General features: G+C 36.0%; 1 protein-coding gene and 1 long non-coding RNA gene across 3 annotated transcripts in view; one reads left to right on the top strand and one right to left on the bottom strand.

Annotated features, from left to right (window-relative positions):
- CNTNAP2 (contactin associated protein 2) overlaps positions 1–24,432 on the bottom strand; it is a 2,074,761-nt gene that overhangs the window by 1,400,996 nt on the left and 649,333 nt on the right. The gene's annotated exons all lie outside the window — the stretch shown is intronic.
- The window catches only part of LOC309632726, a 351,315-nt gene continuing 336,211 nt past the window's right edge, over positions 9,329–24,432 (top strand). Inside the window, exon 1 of the long non-coding RNA XR_014247036.1 lies at positions 9,329–14,723. This is a non-coding gene — a long non-coding RNA (uncharacterized lncRNA). The remainder of the gene's footprint in view (positions 14,724–24,432) is intronic.

The following is a 24,432-nucleotide window of genomic DNA, read 5'->3' as shown; positions in this document are numbered from 1 at the left end:
CAAAACTGACAAAATGTATACAATTACCCTTTTAAGGGATTGGACAACAGAGAGTCTTGGACCCTGATCCATGAGAGAAGATAAACAAATGAGGTGAGCCCTGCCAGCTTCCTGGCTTTCTGCCTGGTTCACTTGCCAGATCATGGCACATGGAAGACTATTCCAAACAGGCAAAGCAGCATCACTGAGATGGAGGCAGAGTAGAATCAAAGCTCTTGAGGAACCTGGAATTTATAGGACAGAGTACCAGGGAGGGGGCAGCTGTGCAGAGAAGGGGCTCTGGAAATGTACATAGGGTCGCCAGTGAGTCTCTGCAGTTCAGACTCTGAATGAATACTATGTTGTGTATTTGCAGACCAAGACTCCACTAGACCAGGTAAGGGGAGATCTGAAATGAACAACAGTCAGAGGCTGCACAGGGCTGGAAGTAGTCTGATTTCAGACTGGACAAGATTGAGAGAACTTGAACAAACCTAGGCATTCAGTAGAGATCTCAGAAAGGGAGTAGAATAAGTTAATCCTAAATAAGGATTCTAATTCTAATCCTACTGTGGATACATCTGAACAAAGGTTGGTAACAAGCCTGAAAAAAGATCAATCTGACCCACAAATAAATTAACTCCTTGGTTGAATGAAACTCAACACTCCATTAAGGAAGACCATGAAAGTTTACCTTTCATGAAACTTTCATGAAAACATGAAAGAAACAACAAAATAGAATACATAATGTCCAGTACAAAATTTTTTAAAATATTAGAAATTTGGGGAAGCAGGAAAATGTGACTCATACCCAGAGAAAAGTCGGTCAGTAGAAATAGACAGAAAGATGACAGAGATGATGAAATGAGCAGATCAGGACCTTAAAACAAAGATTATAAATTTCTTCCATATTTGAACAAGAACATATAGATACTGATGAAACAAATATGAAACCTTAATGGAGAAAAGAAACAACAAAAGAGAGCAAAATGGAAATTTTTGAACTAAAAATTATACCTGAAAATAAAACATTTACTGGATGGGCTTAACAGCAAATTAGAAACTGAGAAGAAAACATTAGTATACTTAAATACAGGTCCATACAAACCCTTCAAACCAAAGCTCAGATGGGGTAAAAAGGCTTAAAAATGAACAACACTTCAGTAACCTGTAGGATAACATTAAATATCTTAACAATCATGCAAATGGAGTAAGAAAAGCAGAAAAGGTAGAGACTGAGGCAGAAAAAGATACATCTCAAGAAATAATAGTTGAAAAATATGAACCCAAATATCTGAGAAATTCATTGAACGCCAAGCAGGGTAAATACAAAGAAAAACACACCAAGGCACATCATAAAGAACTGATTAAAAAACAATGCCAAAGAGAAAATCTTAAAACTGTTCAGAGGGCAATAACATCTCAACAACAGCGATGCAAGCCAGTGAACAAGGGAACATTTCTGAAATGATGAGAAGAAAAAGAAAGTGTCAATGTAAAATTCTACATCCAGCAAAAATATCCTTTAAACATGAAAGTAACATAATGATGTTTAGGAAAAACGCTGAGAGAATTCATCATCAATAGGTATGCTGTATAAGAAATGTAAAATTTTTAGCTTCGAGGAAAGTTGTCCATATGGAAATTCACATGTACATGAAGAAATAAATGCTGAAAATGGTAAACATGTCACTAAATATAAAATATTTGTTCATGTTTTAAAATTTCTGTAGAAGATAATTGAGTGTTTAGAACAAAAATAGTAACAATGAATTAGAGGGTTTATAACAGACGTAGAAGTAAAATGTATGACTACAATAGCACGAAGGGTAGGAAGCAAGAAATAAATATACCGTACTGAGTTCCTTACGCTACATTTGAAGTGATACAGTATTACCTGAAGCATTAAACCCTAGATCAAGGGTTTGCACACGTTTTCTGTAAGGGGTTAGACACTGAATATTTTAGGCTTTGCAGACCATGCTACCTCTCTTATAACTACTAAACTCTGCTGTTGTAGCACGAAGCAGCCATAGAAGATCCAGAAACGAGAGTGTGGCTGAGTTCCAATAAAACCTTATTAATAAAGACGGGGGGCTGGCTGGAGGGCTGTAATGTGTCAACCTCTGCCCAAGATCAACTTCTGAAAAGAGAGGAAATTTAAAAATCTGCACATTTTACTATATCTAAATTATACTTCCAAAACATTTTTAAAAGATTTATGTGTATAATGTGTGTGTACATATTTAGTCTACATACATGCTTTCTATAGAAAGTGTGTATAACTACCTCATAACTACTTTCTCAGTCTTCAGTCTCCTATTTCCTCAAACCACACTTCTACAAGAATGATGTTTCTAAAATACAAATCTAATCATATTTACTCCCAGACCAATATTTTTCAATTGATCCTCATTGCCTCCGGAAATAAATGGCCCACGCCTTCACACACAAAAGACATGCCTGGAACACACCGTCTATACCTACACACATCCTCCCTCAACTTATCCTGGGGAATTATTATTTTTCCTTCAAGGATCAGCAAGTTCACTCCAAACATCACCTCTGCAGTGGATGCTGTGATATGCTGTTTTGGTTCTCCTTTATGACTGGAGGACTTATTCTTTCAGATATTTAGAGTGCTGTCAGAACACAGTAGTTAGCTGTAATTCCCCTTCAGGAATTTCCTTGGTTAAAAAAAGAGGCATTTTACACAAGGTCACATCCCTTCCTAGGTCTGTACAGATGCAAGGATGGGCCAACCAGGGGCTATAAAGGGCCAGTACCCTTGCCCCAACTTGGGAAAACTATTGAGGGTCACTACGGTCTCAGAGGTCCCTGAGGAATTAGTTGAAACTTCCATTGAGATTGCACTGCATGTCAACTACTTCCTCTGCCTATTTCTGCTTCCTTCCCTTCTCTGCCACAGGTTTTCATCCTGAAGGTACTCCCTAAAAAATTTCCTACATGCTCTTCTCCATTTCAGAATTTGTATCCTGGGAAATCCAGTTCACAATATTTTCTTGGAGCCACTTTGCTTATAATCTGCTCACTAACAATATGGGTTAGTTGCCCCTGCTTTGTACTTTGTTATTTTTATGCTGTTTTGTTTTCCTATTGTAGCATCTAATATTTCCAATATTCATATATCATCCACATGTCTATTTTACCGAGAATTCTGTAAAATTTTGGAGGAGCCATAGATGGACAATATACCTAGTCATCAAGAGATCATAAATATATTTTCTTATCTGTTAGATATATAATTCCCAACTTTGGAAAAATTCTATACCCAACTGCACATAAAGTTCTATCTGTGCATTATTAAAAAGGTGATTTGGTCATTGAAGTAAACAAGCAAATATTACTGTGAATAAAATGAGAAAAATATGTGCAATTGATTGATGAAATTTAGAATATTTCCCCTAACTAGTTTTTCCAAAAAAAAAAAAGAATCCAGAATAAATTTTCTTAAGTTACCCATTTTTTGCTACATTACAATTTTTCAATAAGGAAACAATTAACATACAGCTACTTAATCCCATTTATCTCATTACTATAAAAAATGAATTTATTGTCAACTTTAAGGGAAGCAAAAAATCTAAAAGCAATGAAAATGTAAGTCAAAGCTTATTCCTTAGCAGAAGGATATGTGGAGAGCATAGTGACTAGCCTCAAGGAGAGGGCAAATGTCAGGCTTTCATGAGGAACATTGTGGAAAGATGGATGAGAAGTTTCTTGTTTCTCTTTGATCTCTCTAGCAATGTAATTTGGGGAGGTTGATTACTTTGTTCATTGGGCTTGTGACATGTGTAACCTCTATTGATCCAAGGATTAAGAATGATACCTCTTTCATGACAAAAACCTCAGGAAATGGTATATAAGAGAGCAGCAGGGCTCCCCCAATATATCATGGAGAGTATAAGAAAGAGGGCAAAAGTGTTCCCAGTGGATACTGCGGTAGCTCAAAGGAACTAACTACCTTTGAGCTTTGAGCTTTGAGTGGAAAGTAGACGAGGAGGTAAAGGAGGTGGAGATACTGAACATTCATAAACTCTTAGCTTCTAAGATGATTTAAGAATAACTCTTACCTAGAAATAATAGAACCAAATTAGATGACTAATAAATTGTTACAGTGACTTGAAAGATATGTACTTACATAGAACACCTACTATTCCCTAAACACTAGGAGGCTGTTCCCTCACCCCCTTTTTCTTCCTCTTTCTCTTTCTCTCTCTCTCCCTCTCCCCTTTCACCTCCCTCCACCCCTCCCTCTCTTTCTCTCTCTCTTCTTTTTTTCCTCTCTCTCACATACACACATTTCTCTCCCTCCATATATGTGTGTGTGCATGTGTGCGGGTGAGTGTGTGTGAACTATAAAGATACTAGTGTTTGCATTCTGGATGCCCACCCTACTGGGGTTACTTGAGCAAAGAATTATAATAGAGAACTCGGAGAAATGGATGAAACCAATACTCTAAACTCAGGGATAGCTTATAATTGTGATAGACATTTCCGCTTTGTCATTTGTAAATTAGTACCTCTGAGAGCAAAGAGAAACTTCATGTGTGGTTCAAGAGAGGACCTGGAGTTTCTTTTCCAGTGATACATGGCTCCTGTATAAACCTGATGCCGAAGCAGATGGTTATAACACCACCAGAGAATACAAGCCTCGATTCAAATTTAACAGAAAAAGGTAGAAAAACATTTAATTAAGGCTAGAACTACCTTTAATGACTGGTTGAGAAATATGTATCAGATGAAAAGAATAAATTGAAAAGGAGACTTGCAGGCCAGATAGCATTATGAGTTCTATCTGAAGTAGGATAAATATGCTTCAACCAAGTATAGACACTTGTTGATTGAAAGTAGCCAGAAAAGAGAGCCATGGCCGTTAATTAATGTCTGTCATGAGCTAGAGAAGGGAAAACGGCCATGCCACCACCATTCCTAAAATATGGAATAAACAAATAAAATAATTCTAAAATAAAAGAGTGTAAAAGCTAATTTTGAAACAAAACAGAAGAAAAAAGATGTGATTTTATCAGAGTATAGGAAATTACCTCCAGAGACAAATTAGCACATAAGGAGAGAAGCACAGCTGCTTTAAGTTTTTGAAACATTCAGATTATATCTCAAAGGACTGGTTTTACTCATAAATGTAACGTTAGCTTCCTTGAATATTTATCAAAGGAGCTGCCAGAAAAGTAAAGGTAGCTAAAAACAAACAAAAAACAATAACACACCCTCCAAAAAACAAACAGAACATAAATTTTCAAAACAAAGGACTTAGAAAAAAAATAGACAAGAAGGCTCTTCTTTAAAATCAGGTGTGTGGATTATGAACATTTAGAATAAAAGGGAAATGGTCTGGGGTGTTGGAGATACTGAGGGTGGTGTTGGTGGGTTATAAGGATTTCCTGTTTTGATCACGTTCTTGTTTAATAGGAGACAGTAAATTTCATCGCTGTACCTCCAAGTTAACTTTAGCAAAGCATTTGGCAATATCTCTGATAAGTATAAAATAGTAAAATGTGGTCTGGGACATAGCAGTTTTAGGCAAATTCAAAAATGGTTAATAATTATGCCCCAAATATGTTGATTAAGGACTGTGTCAACTTGAAGCTAGGTCCTAATGGTATGCCACAGGCTTTCATTCTGTACACTGTCATTTTTAATACTTTTATTATCTAAGACATGGAAGACATGCTTATGAAATTTGTCAATTACATAAAGCTGGAAAAGAGACCTAATACAGTAACTAGCTGAATTATGATGTTAAATGTTCTTGACTGGCTGGAAATCTGAGCTTCTCCTAGCAAAACTTGTTTTAACATCAATGATAACCTAAAATGCCCATTTTGAACAAATGCATTATCAACTTCATTATTAAGGTACATAATGCTTAGAAATAATTATGCAACCTTAATTTATGGGTAATGCAGTGTTAAAATTATGCCATCTAACTATGATACTATATTTGCAGTACTGCATTCAAACATTTTGATACATTTTAATTAAGCCTTTACACATAAATAGAAAAAGAAATCACAAGTATCTAGTATTAGGAATTATCACAAAATGAACATAACCATATAATCACCACCCAGATCTATAAGGAGACCATTGCCAGCGACACAGACGTTCTCATTGTGTCCTTTTCCAAACATGGTCACCTCCCTCCTCCCCAGTGAACTGCCCCAGAGATTCATCCATGGCATTGTGTTTAGAAGTAGACTCTTCATTTTCTTTGCTGCCTAATACTACATTGTGTAATGTACTGTTCTTTACTGATCCATTATTCTAGGGTAGTGTTGAACATGTGTATATCTCCAGTTTGGAGCTGTTATGAATAATACTGCCATCAACATTTCTGTTCATGTTTTTCAGCACCTCTTTGTGCTTTTCTGTTGGGTATGTGCCCAGGAGTGGAATTGTGTGTCCAAAAATGTTTGTATTTTTAAAATTTAGTCTACTTTGCCAACAATTTTCCAAAGTAGTTGAACTGATTTTTATCCCCCTCGCCCAATACACTCCAGTAGTGTCACAAGTGTTTCTGCTGTTCCACATCTTTGCCAAAACTTGGCATAGGTAGCCTTCTTTTTTGTTGTTGTTGTGTTTTAAATTTAGTTTAGACATTCTGGCTCATTGCAGTTTTAATTTGCATTTTCTTGATAACTACCTTCATTCTGTTGATACCAAGACTTATTATAAAACTACTGTACATTAAGACAAAATTTTATGCGTGCAAGGATAGACAAATACACCAAATAAACAAAATATAGATCCCTGAAACAAAACTACATGTATACATGTGTATATCAGCACTTAATTTGTGACAAAGGTAGCATAGGAAAATAGAGAAAGGAGGTATTTTTTCAATAATATATTCAGGGTCAATTGGATACCCACATGAGAAAAAGGGAAATGTAGCCCTGCCTTACATTATACTGAGATCACGCTAAAAATGTGTAGATTTAATTGTGAAAAGTAGAACACTGAAGCTTGTAGAAGATGAATTAAGAGAATAACATTATATTCTTGGGGTTGGGAAAGATTTCTTAAACAGGACTCAAAAGCACTAGCTATATAGGAAAAGATGGATAAATTAGATATGTTAAAATTAGAGATTATTATCAAAAGACATTAATAAGAGGGTGAAATGGCTAACATGGATTGGGGGAAGGTATTTCCAAAGATATAACAAGGAAAATGCTCATATCCAAAGTGTATAAACAAGTCCCACAAATCAATAAGACACATTCAGACAACCCAATTTTAAAAATGGGCAAGGAACCTTAACAGGCAGCTCACAGAAAAGGACAATACGCTATAAAACATCTAAAAGGTGCTCAACTTCATGGGCTTGACATTTTCAAAAAAACAATTAAAAAACAAAGAATGTTCAAAGAGAGTACCTACAATGATAAGAGGACTTAATCTTACAATATTGCTTTGAAGGGACCAAAGACGCTTATGCTTTGTAACAGAAAATGAAGGAATAACTTAATTTCCAACTTCTACTATTTAAAAGACTAGAGATGTAAAGTTTCCCAGTGATGTAACAATACAAAACATTCCAAAAGTATATATGCTTTATGTATAAAAATTATTTACTTTTAACTCAACTTTTTGAAATTAATAGTTTGCTTAAACTAAATGAAGATTTTACCTTTTAACTCAATACTCTCAATTATATTTGTCTGTCCACAGATTACTCATTATACCATAAATTCTTTTCATTTTGGAATTTGACCAAGGAAGAAAATTGGGGACTTCCCTGGTAGCAGAGTTAAGAATCCGCCTGCCAATTCAGGGGACACGGGTTCGAGCCCTGGTCCGGGAAGATCCCACATGCTACAGAGCAACTAAGCCCGCGAGCCACAACGACTGAAGCCCGCACGCCTAGAGCCGGTGCTCCACAACTAGAGAAGCCACCACAATGAGGAGCCCGCGTGCCACAACAAAGAGTAGCCCCCGCTCGCCGCAACTAGAGAAAGCCCATGTGCAGCAACGAAGACCCAACGCAGCCAAAAATTACAAAAAAAAGAAAAAAGAAAATTGAATATCAAACTGATTTTAAGAAATCTGAAACAAATACTTTGCTGGGAGAACAAAGTTTCCTTATTAAATATGATTGTTCCTTCAAGCGTCCAGCATACTACACTAAGAAAATTTGCAGGGAAGTCTCTTTACAACGTTGAAAATATCCAGATATGAATTGCATCATTAGAATCAGTAAATTGCTTGCAATTAGGAAAAATTAAAAGCACATTCATCTATTGAGGCCTCTGTTTACATATTCATCACTTCAGAGGCTGTATCTGAGTTGCGAGAAATAGACACTGCAGGGCAAGTTTAGTTTCGTGTACTTTTCAAAAATATAAAATATTTTCAGGGAATTTTATAGGTCAATTATATATTAAGATCTTTGATTTAAGAATGTCAATTTGTTTTTGAAAATGTCAATTTTTACCTTAGGATTGTGCTGTGAGAGAGAAGAAAAATGAAACCTACACACAAGAACTGTATTGCCACATAAACTGCATTAAGGCTAGATAGGAGTTGAAACTAATGTGAACTCAAAATTAAGTTTGATCAGCTTTCTGTTCTAAACAGAAGACACAGAGCAATTTCCATTCTCATCACAAAGAGTAAATCTTCACAGGAGGTAAGCCTGGGCCAGGATGTAAAAGTGAAACTTGTACACAAGTCTAATGAAAAATAATAATTACATTTGATTAGAAAATCTTGAACCGTAATATGACCGTAGTTTTTAAATTTACTTACCAAATAGTGTAAATGATGTATGATCTTATTTTTTAAATGTCCTGGAAATACTATGACTAGGAGAAAACAGACTCTTTGTGTGTGTTATTTCAGGTGATGGTATTAGGAAAGGAAAGTTAAAGTTATAGTCAGATTTCAATGTAACAATTTTTAAAACATCAAAATAACACCAACAGTAGAATGGATTATCACAAGAAGTAGTGACCTTTCCATTACCGGGGATACTCAAGTGAAAGCTGCATAATAAGAATTTCTTTTTTTTTTTTAAATTAATTAATTTAGTTATTTTTGGCTGTGTTGGGTCTTCGTTTCTGTGCGAGGGCTTTCTCTAGTTGCGGCAAGCGGGGGCCACTCTTCATCGCGGTGCGCGGGCCTCTCACTATCGCGGCCTCTCTTGTTGCGGGGCACAGGCTCCAGACGGCGCAGGCTCAGTAATTGTGGCTCACGGGCCTAGTTGCTCCGCGGCATGTGGGATCTTCCCAGACCAGGGCTCGAACCCGTGTCTCCTGCATTGGCAGGCAGATTCTCAACCACTGCGCCACCAGGGAAGCCCAAGAATTTCTTTATAGGGGAATTTTACACAGGCAGGGAGATTAGATTCAATGTCCATTAATTTCATTTACAAAGAAAGTTGAAATGAAATACAAACTATTATGTTGAATTTTTTATCAAGTTGTTTTAAATTTCTTGTTGCCTTTAAACTAACAGTTATGATCCAAGTTTTGGTTGATCTGTTTTATTAACATCAGAGGAGATGTTACTTATACCATTGTTAGGTAACATTTGACTATATATAACTTTTATTATTAAAAAGAATCTGGTCATTTCCATTTTTACTATGAATAATTCTCCTGGTTCACTCATTCAGCAATTATTTACAGAGCACTTCTATATGCTGGCCATTAAGAATTTTTAAAAATAATTTTTCAATAAGCAATTTTTACTTGACTTTTTTTATACTTGAGGATACAATCTATTTATTTGGAAAATGAACAAGAATATTCTTTATTTAATAAGCATTTTATTACTGGGAAAACCAGATACCTAATATACTTTTAATGTGCATAGAAATGAGGTCTCGTTTGAAAAAAATAAAGGTAAATTAAAATACCACAAAGTCAGGGTCAGTGAAGTCATGTTTCTTCTTTGCACATGCTAGGAAGCTGCTATTTGATCCTCACCTGTAAGAAATGCTGAAGAACTTCACCTTGTATTGATACATGTGGGCAAGAGGTCAATTTTATGTTAGTAAATCTACTGTTTACTTCATCTCTGGTATGCATTCCTATTAAAGTCTACGGAATTTTGAAAACAACATGATTAATTAGAAACGATTTGCCAACCGGTCAAATGCACATTCGCTGGCATTGTACAGAAAATGTCATCATTCCCAAGATGTTATGCCTTGTGATAAGAAAAGTAAAAACACTGTTCTCTGTGCAGCTCGCAAAAAATTGTTTGGTGGAGGTGAAGGAGATTAGTTTATAGGTTAAAAAGGGCTTCAGAACTCAAACATGCATCTTTAGGTTATCAAATATATCTGACCTCTATTTACAGGGAAGACTGAAAGACGGATATAGCTGCAGAAATCAATTAAGTCATGCAACTCCAAACAAATCCTGAACAAGTGCATAAGTAAACTCAGGATAACCAACTTTTTCAAGTCAAGGATTGAGTTTTATTTATCATTTAATAACCACCACCAAGTATGGTTCCCTAGACATAAGAATAAAGACACTCAATAAATACATGTTAAATAAATGAATGCAAGAATTTATTAAATTATAAGTGAATATATGAATGGACAAACTGATAAATAAATCACATTCTGGAAGTAAAAGCCCTGAAACAAGAGGGCAAAAATCTTGGGCCCAAGGATCTATGCAAGAAAGGCATAGATCATGACAGACAAATATAAATGGATCTGTAATAAAAAATAATTTTTGAATAATACTAGTGATTTACATTGTATTTTTGATGAAGAGGAATGGGAATTTTTGCCATTGCACTCACAATATTTATTCTAAATATTATTCTTGGCTTCATATTAGTGTATTCTCACTCAAGAATATGTGTTTCTTCATTTAAAAAAAATCATTTGGTTGCTGTTATCAATTAAATCTTCATAAATTAAATCTTTAGCCATTATCTTCAAAAGGACCTTGGACTGTATCAAAACTCTAGCACTCAAAGTGGACAAAACTAGGAATGGAGTAGTTGTCTAGAATTCCACTTTAGCAAGTTTTGCTTGGTCTACAGTTATTCCTCATGCATTAGCATGGCCCACCATGGCAGGAAGCAATCAGCCAACAGGGGTCAGGAGAGTGAGTGGACAGTGTATTTTGCTGAGCTGGAAATGAGCAAGGACCTTCTCAGTTGTTCCACGAGGGACGGGGGATCTTGGCATTGGTCTGCTCCAGAGGTGCCCAGGAGACTTGACTGAGAGGAAGCATAATTCAAAGTGAAAGTTTAAAGAATTCAGATGTAACTCATCACAGTAGGGAATTCCTTTAAGTTCTGTAGCAGCTTTTAGCTAAGTGGCTAAAATTAAGTGAGTTTCAAAATTGATTCTCATGTATATCATTAAAACCTAGGCTCCAGCTAGAATTTTGTACAAAATAAGGTTTGGTTATTTATTATTGTTTCCTTCACTTAAGAAAGAATAAAGGCCAGAGGCACATTTACAAAATGGAAATATTCTCACTGGTAACTAAATATAGTTTACTGTTTATTAACAAAATAATTCAGGATTCAAATAATATATCCCTGCCATCTGCCTCAGGGATCTCTTCATTGAAACCTCATTATTTTCTGGGGCAGAGGCTTTGCCATAAAAGAGATCACTGGAAGAAATGCAGAATTGCAAAAGGAAATGCACATACTGCCTGTGCATTAACAAAATCTGTTATTGTGCATGCAATCATGTCAATGATATATGCAAATAATATATGCAGAACTGTATGTAAAATTGTCTGTGGTGGGTACAGTGACAGTCAACTGATGGATGCAAATTTTATATGTACAATGATGCTCGCACAATGCAAAGCTGTTCTATGCAATGATACAAGGGAAATATCTTATTGTATATGCAATGATTTTTAAGCTAGGTCCACATGAAAGTACAGAAAGATGAGGCCATTTTCCAGTGACATATCATGATAATTGAGACAGATATTCCTGCTGACTTGAAGTGGAAAATTGACTTATATCTCCACTTTTCAAATTTGCATACTCAGGCTCAGACTAGGATGGAGCATTTCCAAATGTTTGAAAACATAGGTTATAGAGACTTTCTCTGCTAAACTAAAGTTCTATTTTTTTAGAGAGAAGATGCAAAGGGATTATGCTCAAGATCAATATAGTTAAGTATAGTAAACATATCCTTTAGATCACATTCAAATGTATTTTATGAGTTCTCTGATCTTCCCCATAACTCATGCATAATAAGTGCCTTCCTCCTCTTAGGTCAGCACTTCCTGTGCATAATTTTTATTTCAATCCTAACCTCAGTTCCTGGATGGCAGCAGTCATTATGTCGTTCCCAATTCATGCTTAGAATTCTTTTTATCCTTATGAAGGTGTACAGAACTATAACAGGCTTTTTCAGTAAATATCTACTGTAACTACAGAAATCTGTTTTAGTAAAGATTTTTGGCATTCATATACCTGGCAACACAAAACTCTCACCAAAAATGTAGTGGGTGTATTTTGATATAAATAGAAAATATTAATAGTAGTTCCATCTCCCTAGGCACTGAATGAGTAGGGAAACAACACTAGAAGAGAGATATATAACAAATGGGCCTTGGAAATACAGTTGTTTTTAGTAAAATCTTCTATAAGTGTTACCTTCATATACATAAAGGTATCAATTTTCCTTGCAAAGAACTTCCTTAATGGGTTTTTCCATAGGGCAAGCTTGAAATTGGCTGTTCTAGCAGTGGAACAGAATGGCAATTTAGAGAAAAAAGTAAAAAGACATATCAAAACAAAACAGGACCAAAATGTTTTATACATCTTTACAGGGTTAACATGTTCTGCTTTCATGAAAAATGTCTCACATCTTCATGACCACCAAATCACTAATTTTGACTCTTCAAAATAGAATTACATCATAGTCTGAGATTGAGGCAATATAGTATAACAGAAAGCCTACTGGAGTAGAATCAGGAAGAAATGGGTCCCTTTGTACTGCTATAAGAACACCACAGATTGGGTGTTTTCATAGTTCTGGAGGCTGGCAAGTCCAAAATCAAGGCATTGTCAGATTCCGTGTCTGGAGAGAGCCACCTTCTTGGGTCATAGATGGCCAACTTCTCCCTATGTCCTCATGTGGTAGAAGAGGTGAGGGCTCTCTCACTGGGGACTCTTTCGTAAGGGCACTACTGTCATCATGATGGCACCACCCTCATGACCCAAGCACCTCCTAAAGGTCCCACCTCCAAATATCATCACAATGGGGGTTAGGTTTCAACACATGAATTTTAGGGGAACACAAACATTCAGTCTGTGGCAGGTTCCAAACCTAGTTACAAAATAAGTTTGTGTTACCAAATGTAAAATAGATAGCTAGTGGGAACCAGCCCCATAGCACAGGGAAATCAGCTCGGTACTTTGTGACCACCAGAGGGGTGGGATAGGGAGGGTGGGAGGGAGACGCGAGAGGGAGGAGATATGGGGATATATGTATATGTATAGCTGATTCACTTTGTTATAAAGCAGAAACTAACACACCATTGTAAAGCAATTATACTCCAATAAAGATCTTAAAAAGAAGAAAAAGAGAAGTTTGTGTTGCCATAGGGAATATGGTGTCCGAATGATAAGCCTCAACATTTTGATTCAGCCATGGTAAAGATTCAAAGGAAAGTCATAATAGTATTTGATGAGGAACTCTGTAACAAGAAGACATAATATTTTTGGCATAAGTGCTTTGATAAGTAATGTTCTCATGATTTTGTTAGCCATCTCATTCACAAAACACTGCATTAGAAAAATACCTAAAACCCAATGATTGTAGGAGTCAAGCAATGAGCAGTATTAGATACAAGTGCAGGTGAGACAAGTAACTAATGTAAGTTGAAAAACCATTTCCTTTTTTATCTGTTTTGTCTATTTTTCTTTATATTTACTGACATACAACAAAGGAGCAAGAAATAAAGGCACTGAATTGCTAACTAGACAGTTTTTGATTAATTCCTGAATAACACAATCTTCAACTTTGCGATAACCACAGAGCTTATAAAAAACAGTTGTAGGAAACTGAATATTCATATTTTAAGCTACCAATCAACACCAGCTTTGTATTAACAAATTTACCAATATAAAGAAAAAAACCCCACAACTCACCAGCCTGAGGGTAACTGACCTCATATTTATACTATACATGTTCTCTTGTAATTCAGAAAGCATAAGATGCTCTGAATTTCTCCATGAACACTGCTTGTAATATCTAACAACTTCCGATCAAATCACAATGGTAACTTTGTTTTATGTTGGAAACAAAATACCACTATAACTGGTACATGAAGAACAAATTGTAAGGGAGTACAGAGGCTAAGAGAAGAAGTAAAAAAAAATCACAGGTGACTTGGTGTTTAAGGCCCTGTTGGCAGTGGGTGTATAGTGAAGTAGATGGATAGGAGGACTTAGAAAACATGCTGCTGGGCTGGACTTCACGGTGAGGGCTAGTGGTGGCAATGGTAAGGGAAAAGAAGAATCAAGAATGTGTGGCCAAAACGTAAAATAGATAGCTAGTAGGAAGCAACCGCATAGCACAGGGAGATCAGCTCTGTGCTTTGTGACCACCTAGAGGCGTGGGATAGGGAGGGTGGGAGGGAGGGAGATGCAAGAGGGAAGAGATATGGGAACATATGTATATGTATAACTGATTCACTTTGTTATAAAGCAGAAACTAACACACCATTGTAAAGCAATTATACTCCAATAAAGATGTTAAAAAAAAAAAAAAAAAGAATGTGTGGCCAAAAATAAATTAAAAAGAAAAATAAAAAAGAATGGCTTCCAGATATTTTGGCTTAAGGGAATTAGAGTGTGTTTGGTGTCAATTTCCAACATTAAAAAGAATAATAATAATAAAATAAGACCTATTGGAGAAACAGATTTGGGGAGGAAAATCAGGAGTTGTGTTTCAGCTTTAAGTTTGAGATGTCTACTAGACATTCAAGTCAAGATTCCAGGTAGGTTGTAAATGTGCGTCTGGATCTCAGGAAGAAGTCAGGGATTAGGATATAAATATATAAGCCATCGGTATATGAATGATATTTAAAGATGACATTAGAATGAGATGATCTAGTGAGAGAAGTGAGGAGACTCAAGGACGTAAGAGGACATGCCAAGGCTTGATAACTATTTAGAGGAAAAGGAAAAGGAAATCCAAGTGAGGTAGGAAGAAAACAAGGAGAGTATAGTGCCATGGAAAACCAAGCATAAAAGCTTCTCTAGAAAGAGGAAGTGGTCAACTATATTATTTTTTTGAGGCAATGTGGCAGCATGCTTTCTTCATGAGTCAAAATATCATCATGCTTTGAATCTATTAAATCCACCTTGCCAGCATTGAAATAGTTTTTCCTGTAGGAATAACTCTTATTGCTTGCCATCCCTTCCTTCCCCCAAAGATATATGTACATATATATGGTTTTTGTTCCATTATACCACTATTTAGAATCAACTGAAAATGGGCGCATCTATATATATTTTTATAAATGGGGGCAAGTTAGGGAACTTTGGACAAAGCAATTGTATAGAATGCTTTGTAACCAACAGATATAATAACAAATATTATTTTCAAATTATTCATGAAAAGAGCAGAATATGAAACTAATATACATTGATCAAAAAGAAGTAAACCTATGAATAATATGGTCCAGAATTAGTATAGAATAAAATTTCACATCTTTACTAGTTCTATTTATTGCTATTATTTTAAAATGTAAAAGGGTTTATCACTGTAGTTTTACCTTTTTGCATGTTAACTAGTGATGTTATTTTCCACATACACATACTGATTATAAAACTACTAATTGAATAATCTCTTTATAGCCCTTGTCTATTTACTTATTGATGTCTTAATGATTTTCTTATCTTATTTTGGAGTTTTTTAAATAATGGAGATGCTAATCTTTAGTTTTATCCCTGTAAATAAAATACTAATTTAAAAAGGAAACATTCAATGACCATATGTAATAATAGATTTGTCTGTTATCTTTACCAAAATTCCCATTTTACATGTGTTTAAAAACAAAATCTTGAAGGGTTTAGGTGACCAGCCCAGGCCACAGAGAACAAAGGATAGAGATCAGTTTGACTGTGAGGGGTCTGATTCCAAAGCCCATGCTTACTCTCTCCATGGAAAAAAAGTAATTTTTTATACAAGACATTTAAAAGAACGCTGAAACTTTAAACTCTTGACACCATCTATCTTTTGTTTTCAAATGTGGGTTCATTGAATAAAGAAACATGGAAAAACATGTTAAACAGAGACGACTATGCAAAATACTTTGGCTTTCTTAAGACAGTGAAAGTAAAGGGATTCCATAAACTTCTTAATAGGCAAATTAAATCCCTTTAAAAATTAATGAAGTGTCACTAGTTTAATACTGAAATAAAGACAAAAAGCATCATGGTCCATTAGTGACACTGTCTCCTGTTATTATTTGAATTGGGGGTTAAAGATGAACCATTCTCACCATTTGTTGGCAGAAAACTTGACAATTCAATGCAGCTATTAAAACTGGTACAAGAACCAATAAGGATATCTAAAATTAATAAATAATAGGAGAGAAAATGAGAAGAAGGATATTATAACCAAATGAGGAAAAATAGAAAATGCAGAAATGTTTAACTATCTTACTAATACATATCTAGTTTTCAATTTTTACTCTAATATTTCAAAAATTATAAATGTGTTGCCGGTGAGGAGGTACAATTTGATTTAACACACTTAATATAAGGCTGTATGGATAGACTGATTTATACAAAATACAAGAATTTCTTTTATGATCAAAGGTATCTATCATCTAACTTATTACATCTATTGAATTCTTGAAATTGCTACTACTCAACAGTGAAGCAATGTGGTATCGTGTATTTGCTACAGTCTCGTCAGCAGATAAAAATAAGGTAAGACAAGAAAGTGCATTCAGCCCTAATTCATGGGAAAAAGCATTTGCCGTCTTGAAAAGATGCTCTCAGAAGCTATAAAAGTTAGTGACTATGAATTAACTCTAGTTTGTGACTTCAATGAAATTACGGGTCAGTGAATTGCAAGGTACATGTTCAATAACTGAAAAATGAGAGTTAATTTTTCAAAACATGAGGCCAAATTATTTCTTTAAATTAGTCATACATTTTCTTTTTTAAAAAATATATGCTATAATCTCAGGAAATGTTACAGTCATGTCATACCTACAAGTGGATGCATTATAAACTTCTTTATACAACAGGAGCTTGGGGGATTAATCTGGTCAGACCACAAGCGAATGAAAGATTTGTCTTGAAGTTGGCTTTGCATAGCTAATCATTATTTTTATTTACATATATAAGTACCATCATATATATACACATGTAGATATACATATATGTATATATATATATCATATATATATATGTATAATTATTCTTTGGGGTAGCTTTAGGGTGTTACTGATAATGCGTGTGGCCAAAGCCCATGCCTTCTTTTTTTTTAAATTTTATATATTTATTTATTTATTTATGGCTGTGTTGGGTCTTCGTTTCCTGTGCGAGGGCTTTCTCTAGTTGTGGCAAGCGGGGGCCACTCTTCATCGTGGTGCGCGGGCCTCTCACTGTCGCGCCCTCTCTTGTTGCGGAGCACAGGCTCCAGACGCGCAGGCTCAGTAGTTGTGGCTCACGGGCCTAGTTGCTCCGCGGCATGTGGGATCTTCCCAGACCAGGGATCGAACCCGTGTCCCCTGCATTGGCAGGCAGATTCTCAACCACTGCGCCACCAGGGAAGCCCAGCCCATGCTTTCTTATCATTCATCCAGCCAGCCACTGTTATCAATTCAAGCTTAACTTTGTTTTCAGAGTGTTTGCTGATTCTCCTGCAATCCTAACAAATTCTGCAGATCGTTTAACAGAAGAATATCAATTACCAAGGGAAGAATTTTCGATAGCTAGTTTTCAAGAGCTAAATTAGCATGGGATCCAAAGACTTGGTCTTGTCTGCAGTTTGTGCTCTCTTTCCTGGAACTGCTTCTTCACTTACACAAACACGGCAGTAGAGTTCTACATTGTTGTTAACGGTTTTATTTTTTATTTTCTCCATTTACTTCATATTTACTGTTTGATAAGCATCAAGCTAAGCTGGTTATTTCTTTACTATTTCACCACAGGCCTAAGAAATGGATGTTATGCCTACTTTAAAGATGAAGAAATTAAAGGTTAGAGGGGTCTGCTGATTCTCCTAAGGTTGCACAGATGGCTTGGGGAGGGGGCTGGATTCAGATCCAAGCCTGGGAGATTCTAAACTCTGGGCACAAGAGTCCATCAGTATCAGTCAAACTCAGTGCAGCTGACTTTGGTTTATTACCTAGTAATTTCTTTCATTTATATCTGGGTGTCTCAGGGAAGAGTGTTTTCCTAGTAAAGGAAAAAAACTGAGTAATAAGATAAAGAGTAAGAATGATAATTGTATCAGAAAAATTAAAGTCACGGGTCAGCAAAAGCAGCTGACCCGTGAAGCAGGAGTCTGCAATCTCTGCTCTCTGAAGGACATTTTAAGCTTAGACTGATAAAACCATCTAAGTTGAAATGCAATCTAGCCACACATTACAATTTAGTTTACATTCTTTACAGTGATCTCAATCAATGCACAGGATCTTGTTATATTACATGAAATATAAATTACAAATATCTATAGCAGCATTACTTGAAACATATAATGTTGTTGTCTTTGGGGTTTAATTTTGTATATTGTAAGGAGATGGAAATAAACCCCTAAGGCAGAAACACAATTGTATGCTTCAATGAATAAATTATATTAGGGAATGTACTTCAGAGATGGCAAGGAACGTAAGACAGGCTGCTTATGTAATAAACTCGGTTTCCAGTGAAAAGTAACAAACTTTGTAGGCTGCAATAACTACATCATATCAATACTTTTTGCTATTTTCCAAGACACTTATTATTTCCCCACATTTAGAACCAAAATGAAAATGTGGCTTTCTGGAGGACCATCACCACCAAGACCACTAGCAAATGTAATACACCAGAATCCCCTCAGGGTGCACAGTCAGGGCGACTGCAGTGGCTGATCAATTGATGGCACAACATCTATTGTTTACCGATATGGCAGGTGACATTCTTCATCCACACCTATTATTAGATGATTCCCTATTATTAGATAATAGAATCATTTGATGCTTAATTACAAATGAAGGAAGGAGGTCATTACTTTGAAGTTAAAACAAATTCTATGAATGTTGGGAGATGCGTACATCATAATACATGTCCTTAGCAGCACTGTCCTCATAAAGAGGATGGAAAAAAAAGCAGGATACTGGTCCTAGATAGTTAAAGTGCGTATCAAAGGAATAATTTCAATGAGCCCAGACTCTTACATCTTCCTATACATAGAAAAATGCTAAATTCATTAACTTGAGATGTCTGGTGTATTTTTTTTTTTAATTAACATTAATCTTTTGATGTTCCAACTACCTGTTTTTGTTTTTGTTTTTTTTTGCAGAACTCCTATATATCCTGGGTGCTCCCTTACCTCTGCAGTGCAGTCCCTTGAGAGCAATCCCTCCTGGGCTTAAGTGCTCAGCAAGTTGGCCGAATAAAACATAATTCTCAACTTTTAGGTTGTGCATTTTTTTCAGTTAACATAGGGAATCAGTTTAATAACTAACTTATTAACAATATATAAGACTATGGGATCATGCTTATAAAATTATAAGTGAGAAAATGACATTACAAATGATATATACAGTTATACTGCAGGATTCCAATTTAGTGTATAAAAAGTAGAAAAATATAAGTAAAACATTATCAGTAGTTAATCCCAGGTTATAGGATTATGGGTATTTTTTATTTTCTTTCACTCCAGTTATTTAATTTCCAAGCTTTCCACAATGAGTATGTATATAATGTTTTATAATTTTAATTGATGTAAAATATGAATTAACAAAAGCTCTTGACATCTATTTAAAACTTGAGGAAGCTTTTTCATTTATTTATTCATTAGTTTATTCTTTCATTTAACAAGCACTTCTATGGTGCCTACCATTTGCCAGACATTTTTCTAAACACTTTACAAATATAATCTAAACTAATCTACTCACTGATTTTATTAGTAGGTCCTATTATTATGCCACCTTTACAGTATGTGCCAGAGCTGGGATTTGAAATCAGGGAGATTCTGGCTCAGAATCTATGCCTTAAGCACTATATTCTGCTGCTCTGTTCTGACGGGGTCAGATAAAGCTGCCCATTTCAAGGGACGTTAATTTGGAGGCCTCATTTTTAGTGGTCAGAATGGCCTCTCTCTACAGACATGATAAAATCAAACTTGAGAATCGTATCCTACTCCGAGGCTTGTGGTTCCTCATCCCTGTTCTATGCATATTTTATAAATAGGCAGATTAAGGTGAAAACACAGAACAAGTCCTCCTGAGACTATGCACATTCGTGACTATGTGGGCAGGATGGTGTCTCACATTTATTGCAAGTATATTACTGAAATCTTTACCCACCCTGGCAGTCACAAAGGCTTACCCTACTGTAACAGCTAGCGTGGGATACATAATTAGTGTATTACCAATGACCATAAAGCCTTTGACAGGCATCTGTACCCTCATGGAGCAGGGAGGAGTGATGAGTCACCTAATTCACAATGACATGCTGCTAAATGAGACTGACCTATCTTGTGTCCGCAGGGCCTTACTTCCTGACTTATCACAACCTGAAAATATGAAAACATAAAGCTTTAATTATTCTGGCCAGCTACATTTTTAAAAAATAAAATTGATTTCTGCTCCTTATTATTCTCATTCTCAAATACTGCAGCCACGTTAGTCTGGGTTAATAATAGGGGGACTAATACAACAGTTCAAATTAACACATAACTTCTTCTACGGTGCAAACTTTCCATCATTCCTCACCTCCTTTTTCCAGTAAGAGTAACCCTACTTGCTCTGGGCAACTGTTCCTATTGGTTATGATGGGGCTGCTCCCCTTGCTGACCCGGAAATGAATATTATCATAGAACTACAGTATAGACTGTGGGACATTAAATAATGTCTATCCCTAGGCATTAATCTCCCTCTCTCCCTCCTTCTTTCATTTGCTACTTTACTTCCCTGTAATAAGCAAACCTCTACTTTTTCAGATTCAACTATCAATTTGGTGTAGGCCTACCTTATGCCCAGTGATTTGCTTGGTACTCTTAAGTCTATAATGGCTGTTTCTCCATGATCCTGAGGGTTTAAATGCAGGGAATGTGGGCCTTAAGCCCATAGTCTGGTTTGAGGGATCACTGGTCGTTTGTTCTTCTCTGATGCTGATAACTGATTCATATCTTTCTTTTCCTCTCCTGTGGACCCCAAACACTATGATTACTTTCTTTACTCTGCTGACATGAGCTACAGAAAACCTCCTTTCACAAACCCACTGACTGCGTCCACTCAGCCCTTCATTCTCCTCTTGTTTGAGTCTTTTTTTCTTTTTGTATTAGAAAAAGTTTCTTTTCTTAAATAAATTTTTATTGGAGTATAGTTGATTTACAATGTTGTGTAAATTTCAGGTGTACAGCAAAGTGAATCAGTTATACATATACATATATCCACTCTTTTTTAGATTCTTTTCCCATATAGGTCATTACAGAGTATTGAGTAGCATTCCCTGTGCTATACAGAGGCTCCTTATTAGTTATCTATTTTATATATAGTAGTATGTGTCAATCCCAATCTCCCAATTTATCCCTCCCCCCCATTCCCCCTTGGTAACCATAAGTTTGTTTTCTACATCTGTGACTCTATCTCTGTTTTGTAAGTAAGTTCATTTGTACCATTTTTTTTTTAGATTCCACATATAAGCAATATCATATGATATTTGTCTTTCTTTGTCTGACTTATTTCACTCAGTATGACAATCTCTAGATCTATCCATGTTGTTGCAAATGGCATTATTTTGTTCTTTTTTGTGTCTGAGTAATATTCCATTGTATATATGTACCACATCTTCTTTACCCATTCATCCATCAATGCTTCCATGTCTTGGCTATTGTAAATAGTGCTGCAATGAACGTTGGGGTGAATGTATCTTTTCGAATTATGGTTTTCTCCGGGCATATATCTGGGCACATATTGAAAGGAAACTTCCCTGAACCTTCTTGAGTACCATTCAAGGTGGATTATGGGTAATGGGGAGGGGAGCAGGAGAACATCATTTAGATGAGGGTTTGTGTGACTCTGTCATTTTATGGATACTTCAGACCAGATGAGTGTTATTTCTTGTTAATTAAATCTCTTTCTAAATTTGTATAAAGTGTAGCTAGAAGTGGTGTTTATGAGGCCCTTCTCCAAGATTTATATTTCCAGGTGCTGAATGGAGATTAATGCCAAGTGACATTTGTTGTATTGTATATGTAATTATTTTTATATTTAGTTATAACCAAACTTATGTACAACAAAAGATTTGATGTGGTTAACATATTGTATTTTGAATACTTAGAGCATTTTTATCTCTTTTGCTTTACTACATTTTTCCATTCAGAAAGAAAATATGTATTTATCTCTCCTCCCTAGTAGATTAAAAGCCCCTGGAGGTTGAGGGCTGTATCTTGCTCATCTTTGCATCCTTCCAATACCAACCACAGAGTCTAGCCAAAAGCATTCAATAAATATTTGTAGACTTGAAATGATTTAGGATTCTGAGGACAGAATAAATTTTCCTTTATGAACGAGCATGACGAATAAACCTGAAGCAAAAATGTTGTTTTCCTAGCAAATAGATCATTAGCATCTAAAAATAGGATCAGTGAGTTTTTGCCTTCTGAGACTGAAAACATGAACAATCATAAGAAAGTTCTATCTCTTTTACAGATGAGAGGAGCCCCTTGCCTCCCAACCCTCCTTTCATACCTTGCTTCCCTGGCCACCCCACCTCTAAAACTGTGCCTGCACATATATTCTGAAGATGCAGTCAGGAGGTGTAGGCTACTTCTAATGGATTTATCTCAGGTAAAACTCAACAACGCTCAAGTCCAAAGGTAGAATTTTTATCTGTAAATTGAAAACCTTTTCAAACCTCAGCTTAGAGCAATTAAATTTTCCCACCCTCTGCTTCTCATACTAGGAATGAAGAACCTTTGAAATCATAGGGAGCTCTGCAAGGAGATGGGGAAGCCAGATGAAGGAATTCAAGGCTCTAAATTGCGTTCTGGCATTATTTGAAAATATGCAGCTCACATAAATCTATACTAAGGCTTGCCTCAGAGCATACATTTTAACACCCAACTAAATGTTGTATCATGCATGCAGGGACACTGTTTCTAAATAATTCATTGCCACTTTTACAATTCTTTTAATATTTCATGATTATATCTTTAAAATGATATGCATCTGTATTTCTGGGAAGAGTAATCTACCAAGCTCCTTCCAGACCAATCCCTGGTACTGACAGCTCTTTTTGTAGGAATAGATTATATCCCATTATCTGCTTTATTCATTCATTTAATCCAAATCACCCCCTTAAATTTTATTTATTATGTATTTATTTATTTATTCATTTATTTCAAACTTATTGAGGACTAACTATGTGCTCTAGCTCAAAGATGCAAATGCACCATCGCTGCCTTTGTTTGGCCCACGATCCAAGACAGAGTTGTGCAAACAAGAGAGGATGCATATTAAGATATTCTCCCATAAGCCCACGCGAACAAGAGAGGATGCACATTAAGGTATTCTCCCATAAGCCCATGCGAACAAGAGAGGATGCACATTAAGGTATTCTCCCGTAAGCCTTTCCCCTTTCCAGCCCATTCCATGTTCTTACAGCCATACTTCTCACATCATCTGCATTTTCATCCTCTTCGCATCCCATCCTCTCACTTAACTGCAGTGAACTTTTCCTCAGATGACGGGTTCCTTACACAGTGAGTCTTTCACAGGGTGGCTTCTGCTGCCTCCACTCTGCTGGGCACCTGGGGTGGTCAGCTTATTCCTTCTGCCTCCCTACCGCAACCTCAGGGCCAACTTTGGACCGCTACCTCATAAATCTCGCCTCTTTTTTAAGTTGACGCCATTTGATTTGAGGTTGCCTCTTCCTCTTCTCCACAGAGGGCATGCTCTCTTTCCCTCAAATTTCATGACTTGTCACATAAATGGGTTCACGGTAAAAATCAATTAAGTGGACAAATTAAGCATTAGTCCCAGGTTCACAATTTTCCTTTTTTTCTCTTCTTTTTCCTTTACTATTAGGTGTTTGCAACTTTCACATTCATGTTACTTTGAACTTCTTGGTGTCAGAGTTACCTGACCTCCTCAAGTACAGTGATGCCTATTTTCCCTCCCTCTCTCAACCCCTGGCATTTGCTTGCATGGGTGAAATTTAGATCTTTTCATTTTAAGACTTGATTTTATTTTACCTGCAGAATCTCAGATTTTTACTTTTTGTCTTGCC

Source organism: Balaenoptera borealis (genome assembly GCF_965194805.1).
Source record: "Balaenoptera borealis genome assembly, chromosome: 7".
NCBI lineage: Eukaryota > Metazoa > Chordata > Mammalia > Artiodactyla > Balaenopteridae > Balaenoptera > Balaenoptera borealis.
Note: the sequence above shows the minus strand (reverse complement) of the source record. Positions and strands in the feature narration are given on the sequence as shown.